This window comes from Triticum urartu, chromosome 7, assembly GCF_003073215.2.
Source record: "Triticum urartu cultivar G1812 chromosome 7, Tu2.1, whole genome shotgun sequence".
In the NCBI taxonomy this organism is placed as follows: Eukaryota; Viridiplantae; Streptophyta; class Magnoliopsida; order Poales; family Poaceae; genus Triticum; species Triticum urartu.
The window spans coordinates 624,643,817-624,653,892 of NC_053028.1; positions in this window are offsets into that span (position 1 = coordinate 624,643,817).

Sequence of the window (10,076 nt, forward strand, 5' to 3'; positions counted from 1 at the left end):
CCAACTGACCCTATTATCGAGAGGTTAAATTTAGTTGAAGAAGAAAACAATTATTTGAAGGAAAAAATAAAAAAATTGAGGAGGAGAAGATGATATTGGAGTTGCATGTTGCGGATGTTGTTGATGATCACAAGATCAAGATGGATGCAATGCGGTTGAAGATTAAAAAGATTAGAAAATATGCCATTCATACAAAGGCTTGGTATCATTATGTCATTGGATCAATTGTTACCTTGGTTGTGATTATGATCGCATTTGTTGTTGCATTGAAATGTTTTACATAGTTTCAATGTATGGTTTAACTAGATGCTCTGGAGAGCTATATGTTGTTCAATGAGAACTATGTATGTACTTTGGTTTTAATGTGATGATGAACTTCTATTAATTTGGTCACTTATCTATCCATGTGAATCTGTAATGGTTTTGACACACATAATTATATATAATGCACGCAGATGAACTGGCAATGGAAGTACGGTGACAGACACACCTCCAAGTACATTAAGGGCCTGCATAATTTTCTCGAAGTGGCTGAGGCAAACAAGCAGAATGGTTTTATGTGTTGTCCATGCCCTAATTGTGGGAATACGAGGTCTTACTCTGACCGAAAAATCCTTCACACCCACCTTCTTTATAAGGGTTTCATGCCACACTATAATGTTTGGACGAAGCACGGAGAAATAGGGATTATGATGGAAGACAACGAAGAAGAAGAGGACGATGACAACTATGTGCCCCCTGAATACGGTGATGCTGCAACGGGGGAAGCTGCTGAAGATCAAGAGGAACCAGACAATGTGCCTGATGATGATGATCTCCGCCGGGTCATTGTTGATGCAAGGACACAGTGCGAAAGTCAAAAGGAGAAGCTGAAGTTCGATCGCATGTTAGAGGATCACAAAAAGGGTTGTACCCCAATTGCTAAGATGGAAACACAAAGCTCGGTACCGTATTGGAATTGCTGCAGTGGAAGGCAGAGAATGATGTGTCTGACAAAGGATTTGAGAAGCTACTGGAAATATTGAAGAAGAAGCTTCCAAACGATAACGAATTGCCTGACAGTACGTACGCGGCAAAGAAGGTCGCATGCCCTCTAGGATTGGAGGTGCAGAAGATACATGCATGCCCTAATGACTGCATCCTCTACCGCGGTGCGTACGAGGATTTGAATGCATGCCCGGTATGCGGTGCATTGCGGTATAAGATCAGACAAGATGACCCTGGTGATGTTGACAGCGAGCCCCCCAGGAAGAGGGTTCCTACAAAGCTGATGTGGTATGTTCCTATAATACCACGGTTGAAACGTATGTTCAGAAACGAAGAGCATGCCAAGTTGATGCGATGGCACAGAAAGGACCGTAAGAAAGACGGAAAGTTGAGAGCACCCGCTGATGGGTCCCAGTGGAGAAAAATCGAGAGAAAGTACTGGGATGAGTTTGCAGGTGACCCATGGAACGTATGGTTTGGTTTAAGCGTGGATGACATTAATCCTTTTGGGGAGCAGAGCAGCAATCACAACACCTGGCCCGTGACTCTATGTATGTATAACCTTCCTCCTTGGATGTGCATGAAGCGGAAGTTCATTATGATGCCAGTTCTCATCCAAGGCCCTAAGCAACACGGCAACGACATTGATGTGTACCTAAGGCCATTAGTTGAAGAACTTTTACAACTGTGGAATGGAAACAGTGTACGTGTGTGGGATGAGCACAAACAGGAGGAATTTAACCTGCACGCATTGCTGTTTGTAACCATCAACGATTGACCCTCTCTCAGTAACCTTTCAGAACAGACAAACAAGGGATACCACGCATGCACACACTGTTTAGCTGACACCGAAAGTATATACCTGGACAAATGCAGGAAGAATGTGTACCAGGGCCATCGTCGATTTCTTCCGACCAACCATCAATGTCGAAAGAAAGGCAAGCATTTCAAAGACGAGGCAGATCACTCGAAGAAGCCCGCCATGCGCACTGGTGATCACGTACTTGCTATGGTCAATGATTTACACATAATCTTTGGAAAGGGTCCCGGTGGACTATCTGTCCTGAATGACACTGAGGGACGTGCACCCATGTGGAATAAGAAATCTATATTTTGGGACCTACCCTACTGGAAAGAGCTAGAGGTCCGCTCTTCAATCAACGTGGTGCACGTGACAAAGAACCTTTGCGTGAACCTACTAGGCTTCTTGGGCGTGTATTGGAAGACAAAAGATACACCGGAGGCACGGGAGGACCTGCAACATTTGCCCAAAAAAGACGGCATGCCTCCAAAGCAGTATGAAGGTCCAGCCAGCTACGCTCTTACCAAAGAAGAGAAGGAAATCTTGTTTGAATGCCTGCTCAGTATGAAGGTCCCGTCTGGCTTCTCGTCGAATATAAAGGGAATAATAAATATGCCAGAGAAAAAGTTCTAGAACCTAAAGTCTCATGACTGCCACGTGATTATGACGCAACTGCTTCCGGTTGCATTGAGGGGGCTTCTACCGGAAAACGTCTGATTAGCCATTGTGAAGCTATGTGCATTCCTCAATGCAATCTCTCAGAAGGTGATCGATCCAGAAATCAGACCAAGGCTAAGGAGTGATGTGGCGCAATGTCTTGTCAGTTTCAAGATGGTGTTCCCACCATCCTTCTTCAATATCATGACGCACATCCTACTTTATCTAGTCGACGAGATTGTCATTCTGGGCCCCCGTCTTTCTACACAATATGTTCCCATTTGAGAGCATGGGAGTCCTAAAGAAATATGTCTGTAACCGCGCTAGGCTAGAAGGAAGCATCTCCATGGGCCATCAAACAGAGGATTGCTACCTCTTGAGCACTGCGTTAGTTTTCCCTTGAAGAGGAAAGGGTGATGCAGTAAAGCAGCATAAGTATTTCCCTCAGTTTTTGAGAACCAAGGTATCAATCCAGTAGGAGACCACGCGTGAGTCACCTCGTACCTACACAAACAAATAAGAACCTCGCAACCAACGTGATAAAGGGGTTGTCAATCCCTTCACGGCCACTTGCAAGAGTGAGATCTGATAGAGATGATAATAATAAGATAAATATTTTTGGTATTTTTATGATATAGATTGAAAGTAAAGATTGCAAATAAAATAGATTGGAAACTTGTATGATGGAGAATAGACCCGGGGGCCATAGGTTTCATTAGTGGCTTCTCTCAAGAAAGCATAAGTATTACGGTGGGTGAACAAATTACTGTCGAGCAATTGATAGAATATCGAATAATTATGAGAATATCTAGGTATGATCATGTATATAGGCATCACGTCCGAGACAAGTAGACCGAAACGATTCTGCATCTACTACTATTACTCCACACATCGACCGCTATCCAGCATGCATCTAGAATATTAAGTTCATAAGAACAGAGTAACGCCTTAAGCAAGATGACATGATGTAGAGGGATAAACTCATGCAATATGCTATAAACCCCATCTTTTTATCCTCGATGGCAACAATACAATACGTGTCATTTCCCTTTCTGTCACTGGGATCGAGCACCACAAGATTGAACCCAAAGCTAAGCACTTCTCCCATTGCAAGAAAGATCAATCTAGTAGGCCAAACTAAACTGATAATTCGAAGAGACTTACAAAGATAAACCAATCATACATAAAAGAATTCAGAGAAGATTCAAATATTGTTCACAGATAAACTTTCCGGAACGTTTCAGACCCCGAAAAGGAATAGGTACGTGGTACGGTAAGTAAACCGACTCCAAAACAGTTCTAATGGCATTTTTCTCCGTTTTGGAATATTTAGAAAAATAGAAAAATAAGAAGCAGTCCAGGAAGGACACGAGGGCTCCAAGAGGGTGGAGGGCACGCCCTACACCCCTAGGCGCTCCCCCCTACCTCGTGGGCACCTCGTGCGCTCTCCAGACTCCGTTTTCTTGCACATTACGTATTTTGGTCGGTAAAAATTCATTATATAATATCCCGAAGATTTTAACTCCTGTATCACGAAAATATCTCTCGTCTTTCTTTCGAGCTATTTTTCTGACAAATCTAGGTCGTCATGTCATCTTCAAGTGCCCCCAAGGACAAGTTCTTTGAGAAGGTCATCAACCCCTACCCCGCGGAGGTGCTGCAACACCCTTAAACCATTGAGATGCGTGAGGGGTTGTTGCACATCCGCGATGTTGAGGGACCAAGGAAGACCGGAAGCACGGAGGCAAGGCTCGAGGCATTGGAGCAACAAGTTTTCAAGTGTCAGGAGATGGTGGAGCGTGGAATCGACTCCAATCACATTATGATCACGGTGTTCACCAACAACAACAAGTGGACGTCAAGGACATTGGGGAGGCCATCTTCAAGCTTCATGAGAAAATCGAGCACCTCCAAGCCCAGATCTATGACCTGCAAAATCAAAACTGTGAGTATGAGTATATATTCAAAAGGATGAGTTTGGCTGCAGATTTGAGGACTCAGGAGACTCGATCATCCTTCTATGATGGTTAGCCTATGCCTTGGAAGAGGGACGGCAAGCCTTCATCATCAACAACTCCAACTCCTTCACTGGCAAAAGAGATATAATCACATGGGTACGGGCACTCCCCTTGGCAACTGCCAAGCTTGGGGGAGGTGCCCCGGTATCGTATCACCATCACTTTTATCTTTACCGTTTTTCTTAGTTTGATCCTTTTGATAATATCTCGATTTAGTAGAATAAAGTTTTTAGTATGATCTAGTTGTGAGTTTTGCTTTATGATATTCCTATGTAATCGAGTCCGTGAGCTATATATAATAAAGATTAGTGTTGAGTCAAGGGCTTGATTATTTTGCCATAATCTTGAGTGAATAGAAGAAAAGAGAAAGAATAAAAAGAGACAAAAAGATCATATGGATCTTATTGAGAGTAATGAGCTCACTTAGAAAGAGTATAATGAAGAAAAGTTGTTGAGAGTTGACAAACATAGTTTTGTCATCGTTGCAATTAATAGGAAGTAATAAATAAAGAGAGGTCTTCACATATAAATACACTATCTTGGACATCTTTTATGATTGTGAGCACTCATTAAAATATGACATGCTAAAGAGTTGACGTTGGACAAGGAAGAAAACATAATGGGTTATGTTTTCTTACATCTGAGATAAATTATATTGTCATGGATCATCCAACATGATTGAGATTGCCTTCCCCCTCATGCTAGCCAAATTCTTTGCACCAAGTAGAGATACTACTTGTGCTTCCAAACACCCTTAAACCAGTTTTCCCATGAGAGTCCACCATACCTACTTATGGATTGAGTAAGATCCCTCAAGTAAGTTGTCATCGGTGTAATCAATAAAAAATGCTCTCTAAATATGTATGACTTATTAGTGTGGGAGAAAATAAGCTTTACATGATCTTGTGATATGGAAGAAATAAAAGCGACGGACTGCATAATAAAGGTCCATATCACAAGTGGCAATATAAAGTGACGTTCTTTCGCATTAAGATTTTGTGCATCCAACCATAAAAGTGCATACAACCTCTGCTTCCCTCTGTGAAGGGCCTATCTTTTACTTTTATCTCCTACCTTACATAAGAGTCATGGTGATCTTCACCCTTCCTTTTTACATTTTATCTTTTGGCAAGCACAACATGTTGGAAAGATCCTGGTATATATGGCTAATTGGATGTGAGTTTTCATGAACTATTATTGTTGACATTACCCTTGAGGTAAAACGTTGGGAGGCAAAACTATAAGCCCCTATCTTTCTCTGTGTCCGATTAAAACTCCATACCCATAAGTATTGCGTGAGTGTTAGCAATTGTGAAAGGCTATATGATAGTTGAGTATGTGGACTTGCTGAAAAGCTCTTATATTGACTCTTTCCTATGTTATGATAAATTGGAATTGCTCCAATGACTGAGATTATAGTGTGTTAGTTTTCAATGAAGTTTATGATTCATACTTGAAATTGTGATTGAATTGTTACTCTAGCATAAGAGATCATATGACAAGAATTATATAAGTTGTTGTTCTAAGAATGATCATGATGCCCTCATGTCCGTATTTTATTTTTATTGACACCTCTATCTCTAAACATGTGGACATATTTTTCGATTTCGGCTTTCCCTTGAGGACAAGCGAGGTCTAAGCTTGGGGGAGTTGATACGTCCATTTTGCATCAAGCTTTTATATCGATATTTATTGCATTATGGGCTGTTATTACACATTATGTCACAATACTTATGCCTATTCTCTCTTATTTTACAAGGTTTACATAAAGAGGGAGAATGCCGGCAGCTGGGATTCTGGGCTGGAAAAGGAGCAAATATTAGAGACCTATTCTGCACAGCTCCGAAAGTCCTGAAACTTCACGGAAGTCATTTTTAGAATATATAAAAAATACTGAGCACAAGAAGTTGCAGAGGGGGCCCCACCCTGACCACGAGGGTGGGGGGCGCGCCCTACCCCCTGAGTGCGCCCCCTGCCTCGTGGGCCCCCTAGTGGCCCTCTGATGCCCATCTTCTGCTATATGGAGTCTTTCGTTGAGGAAAAAAATCATAAGCAAGCTTTCAGGACGAGACTCCGCCGCCACGAGGCGGAACCTTGGCGGAACCAATCTAGGGCTCCGGCGGAGCTATTCTGCCGGGGACACTTCCCTCCGGGAGGGGAAAATCATCGCCATCGTCATTACCAACGATCCTCTCATCGGGAGGGGGTCAATCTCCATCAACATCTTCACTAGCACCATCTCCTCTCAAACCCTAGTTCATCTCTTGTATCCAATTCTTGTCTCTAAGTCTGGGATTGGTACCTGTGGGTTCCTAGTAGTGTTGATTACTCCTTGTAGTTGATGCTAGTTGGTTTATTTGGTGGAAGATCATATGTTCAGATCCTATATGCACATTAATACCCCTCTGATTATGAACATGAATATGCTTTGTGAGTAGTTACGTTTGTTCCTGAGGACATGGGAAAAGTCTTGCTATTAGTAGTCATGTGAATTTGGTATTCGTTCGATATTTTGATGAGATGTATGTTGTCTCTCCTCTAGTGGTGTTATGTGAACGTCGACTACATGACACTTCACCATTATTTGGGCCTATAGGAAGGCATTGGGAAGTAATAAGTAGATGTTGGGTTGCTAGAGTGACTGAAGCTTAAACCCTAGTTTATGCGTTGCTTCGTAAGGGGCTGATTTGGATCCATATGTTTCATGCTATGGTTAGGTTTACCTTAATACTTTTGTTGTAGTTGCGGATGCTTGCAATAGAGGTTAATCATAAGTGGGATGCTTGTCCAAGTAAGGACAGTACCCAAGCACTGGTCCACCCATATACCAAATTATCAAAGTACCGAACGCGAATCATATGATCGTGATGAAACCTAGCTTGACGATAATTTCCATATGTCCTCGAGAGCGTTTTTATCGATATAAGAATTTGTCCAGGCTTGTCCTTTGCTACAAAAAGGATTGGGCCACCTTGCTGCAATTTATTTACTTTTGTTACTTGTTGCTCGTTACAAATTATCTTATCACAAAACTATCTGTTACCTATAATTTCAGTGCTTGCAGAGAATACCTTGCTGAAAACCGCTTATCATTTCCTTCTGCTCCTCGTTGGGTTCGACACTCTTACTTATCTAAAGGACTATGATAGATCCCCTGTACTTGTGGGTCATCAAGACTCTTTTCTAGTGCCGTTGCTGGGGAGTGAAGCGCCTTTGGTAGGTGGAATTTGGTAAGGAAAATTTTATATAGTGTGCTGAAATTTACTGTCACTTGTTACTATGGAAAGTAATCCTTTGAGGGGCTTGTTTGGGGTATCTTCACCCCGACCAGTAGAGCATAGAGTTGCTCTTCAACCCACTGAACCTACTGAACCTACTGAAAAGGAAAATGTCTTCTTTGAAATTCCTTCGGGTTTGATAGAAAAACTGCTAGCTAATCCTTTTGCAGGAGATGGAACATTATATCCTGATGAGCACCTAATATATATGGATGAAGTTTGTGGATTATTTAAGCTTGCAGGTATGTGATATGTCTCCAACGTATCTATAACTTATGAAGTATTCATGCTATTATATTATCAACCTTGGATGTATTATATGCATTTATTGTTGGGGAACGTTGCAGAAAACAAAAATTTTCCTACGGTTTCACCAAGATCCATCTATGAGTTCATCTAGCAACTAGTGATCGGATTGCATCTACATACCTTTGTAGATCACGCGTGGAAGCGTTCAAAGAACGGGGATGAGGAAGTCGTACTCGACGTGATCCAAATCACCAGAGATCCTAGCGCCGAACGGACGGCACCTCCGTGTTCAACACACGTACGGTCAGCGTGACATCTCCTCCTTCTTGATCCAGCAAGGGGGGGAGGAGAGGTTGATGAAGATCCAGCATCATGACGGCGTGGTGGTGGATGCAGGGGTCACCACAGCAGGGCTTCGCCGTTCTACTACGAGAGGGAGAGGTGTAGCAGGGGAGAGGGAGGCGCCAAGAATCAAGGGTGTGGCTGCCCCCTCCCCCCCTTTATATAGGCCCCCTAGGGGGTGCGCTGGCCCTAGGAGATGGGATCTCCTAGGGGGGGGGGCGGCCAAGGGGTGGAGTGCCCCCCAAGCCAGGTGGGGCGCCCCCCACCGTAGGGTTCCCAACCCTAGGCGCATGGGGTGGGCCAAGGGGGGCGCACCAGCCCATAGTGGGCCGGTTCCCCTCCCCACTTTGGCCCATGGGGCCCTCCGGGATGGGTGGCCCCACCCGGTGGACCCCCGGGACCCTTCCGATGGTCTCGGTACAATACCGGTGACCCCCGAAACTCTCCCGATGGCCGAAACTCCACTTCCTATATATAGTTCTTCACCTCCGGACCATCCGGAACTCCTCGTGACGTCCGGGGTCTCATCCGGGACTCCGAACAACTTTCGGGTTACTGCATATTATATCTCTACAACCCTAGCGTCACCGAACCTTAAGTGTGTAGACCCTACGGGTTCGGGAGACATGTAGACATGACCGAGATGGCTCTCCGGTCAATAAACAACAGCGGGATCTGGATACCCATGTTGGCTCCCACATGCTCCTCGATGATCTCATCGGATGAACCACGATGTCGAGGATTCAAGCAACCCCGTATACAATTCCCTTTGTCAATCGGTACGTTACTTGCCCGAGATTCGATCGTCGGTATCCTAATACCTCGTTCAATCTCGTTACCGGCAAGTCACTTTACTCGTACCGTAATGCATGATCCCGTGACTAGACACTTGGTCACTTTGAGATCATTATGATGATGCATTACCGAGTGGGCCCAGAGATACCTCTCCGTTATACGGAGTGACAAATCCCAGTCTTGATCCGTGTCAACCCAACAGACACTTTCGGAGATACCCGTAGTATACCTTTATAGTCACCCAGTTACGTTGTGACGTTTGGTACACCCAAAGCACTCCTACGGCATCCGGGAGTTACACGATCTCATGGTCTAAGGAAAAGATACTTAACATTCGAAAAACTCTAGCAAACGAACTATACGATCTTGTGCTAAGTTTAGGATTGGGTCTTGTCCATCACATCATTCTCCTAATGATGTGATCTCGTTATCAATGACATCCAATGTCCATAGTCAGGAAACCATGACTATCTGTTGATCAACGAGCTAGTCAACTAGAGGCTTACTAGGGACATGTTGGTGTCTATGTATTCACACATGTATTACGATTTCTGGATAACACAATTATAGCATGAATAAAAGACAATTATCATGAACAAGGAAATATAATAATAATCCTTTTATTATTGCCTCTAGGGCATATTTCCAACATTTATATGCTATTTTATATGGTTTTTGGAACTAACCTATTAACCTAGAGCCCAGTGCCAGTTTTTGTTTTTCCTTGTTTTTGAGTTTTACAGAAAGGAATATCAAACGGAGTCCAATTGACGTGCCAATTTTTGACGATTTTTTATGGACCAAAAGAAGACCCCGGAGTAAAAGAGTTGGGCCAGAAGAGTCCCGGGCTGTCCACGAGGGTGGGGGGCGCGCCCACCCCCTGGGCATGGGCCCCTGCCTTGTGGACGCCTCGGGTACCTCCTTGACGTGAGACCGACGCCAACAATT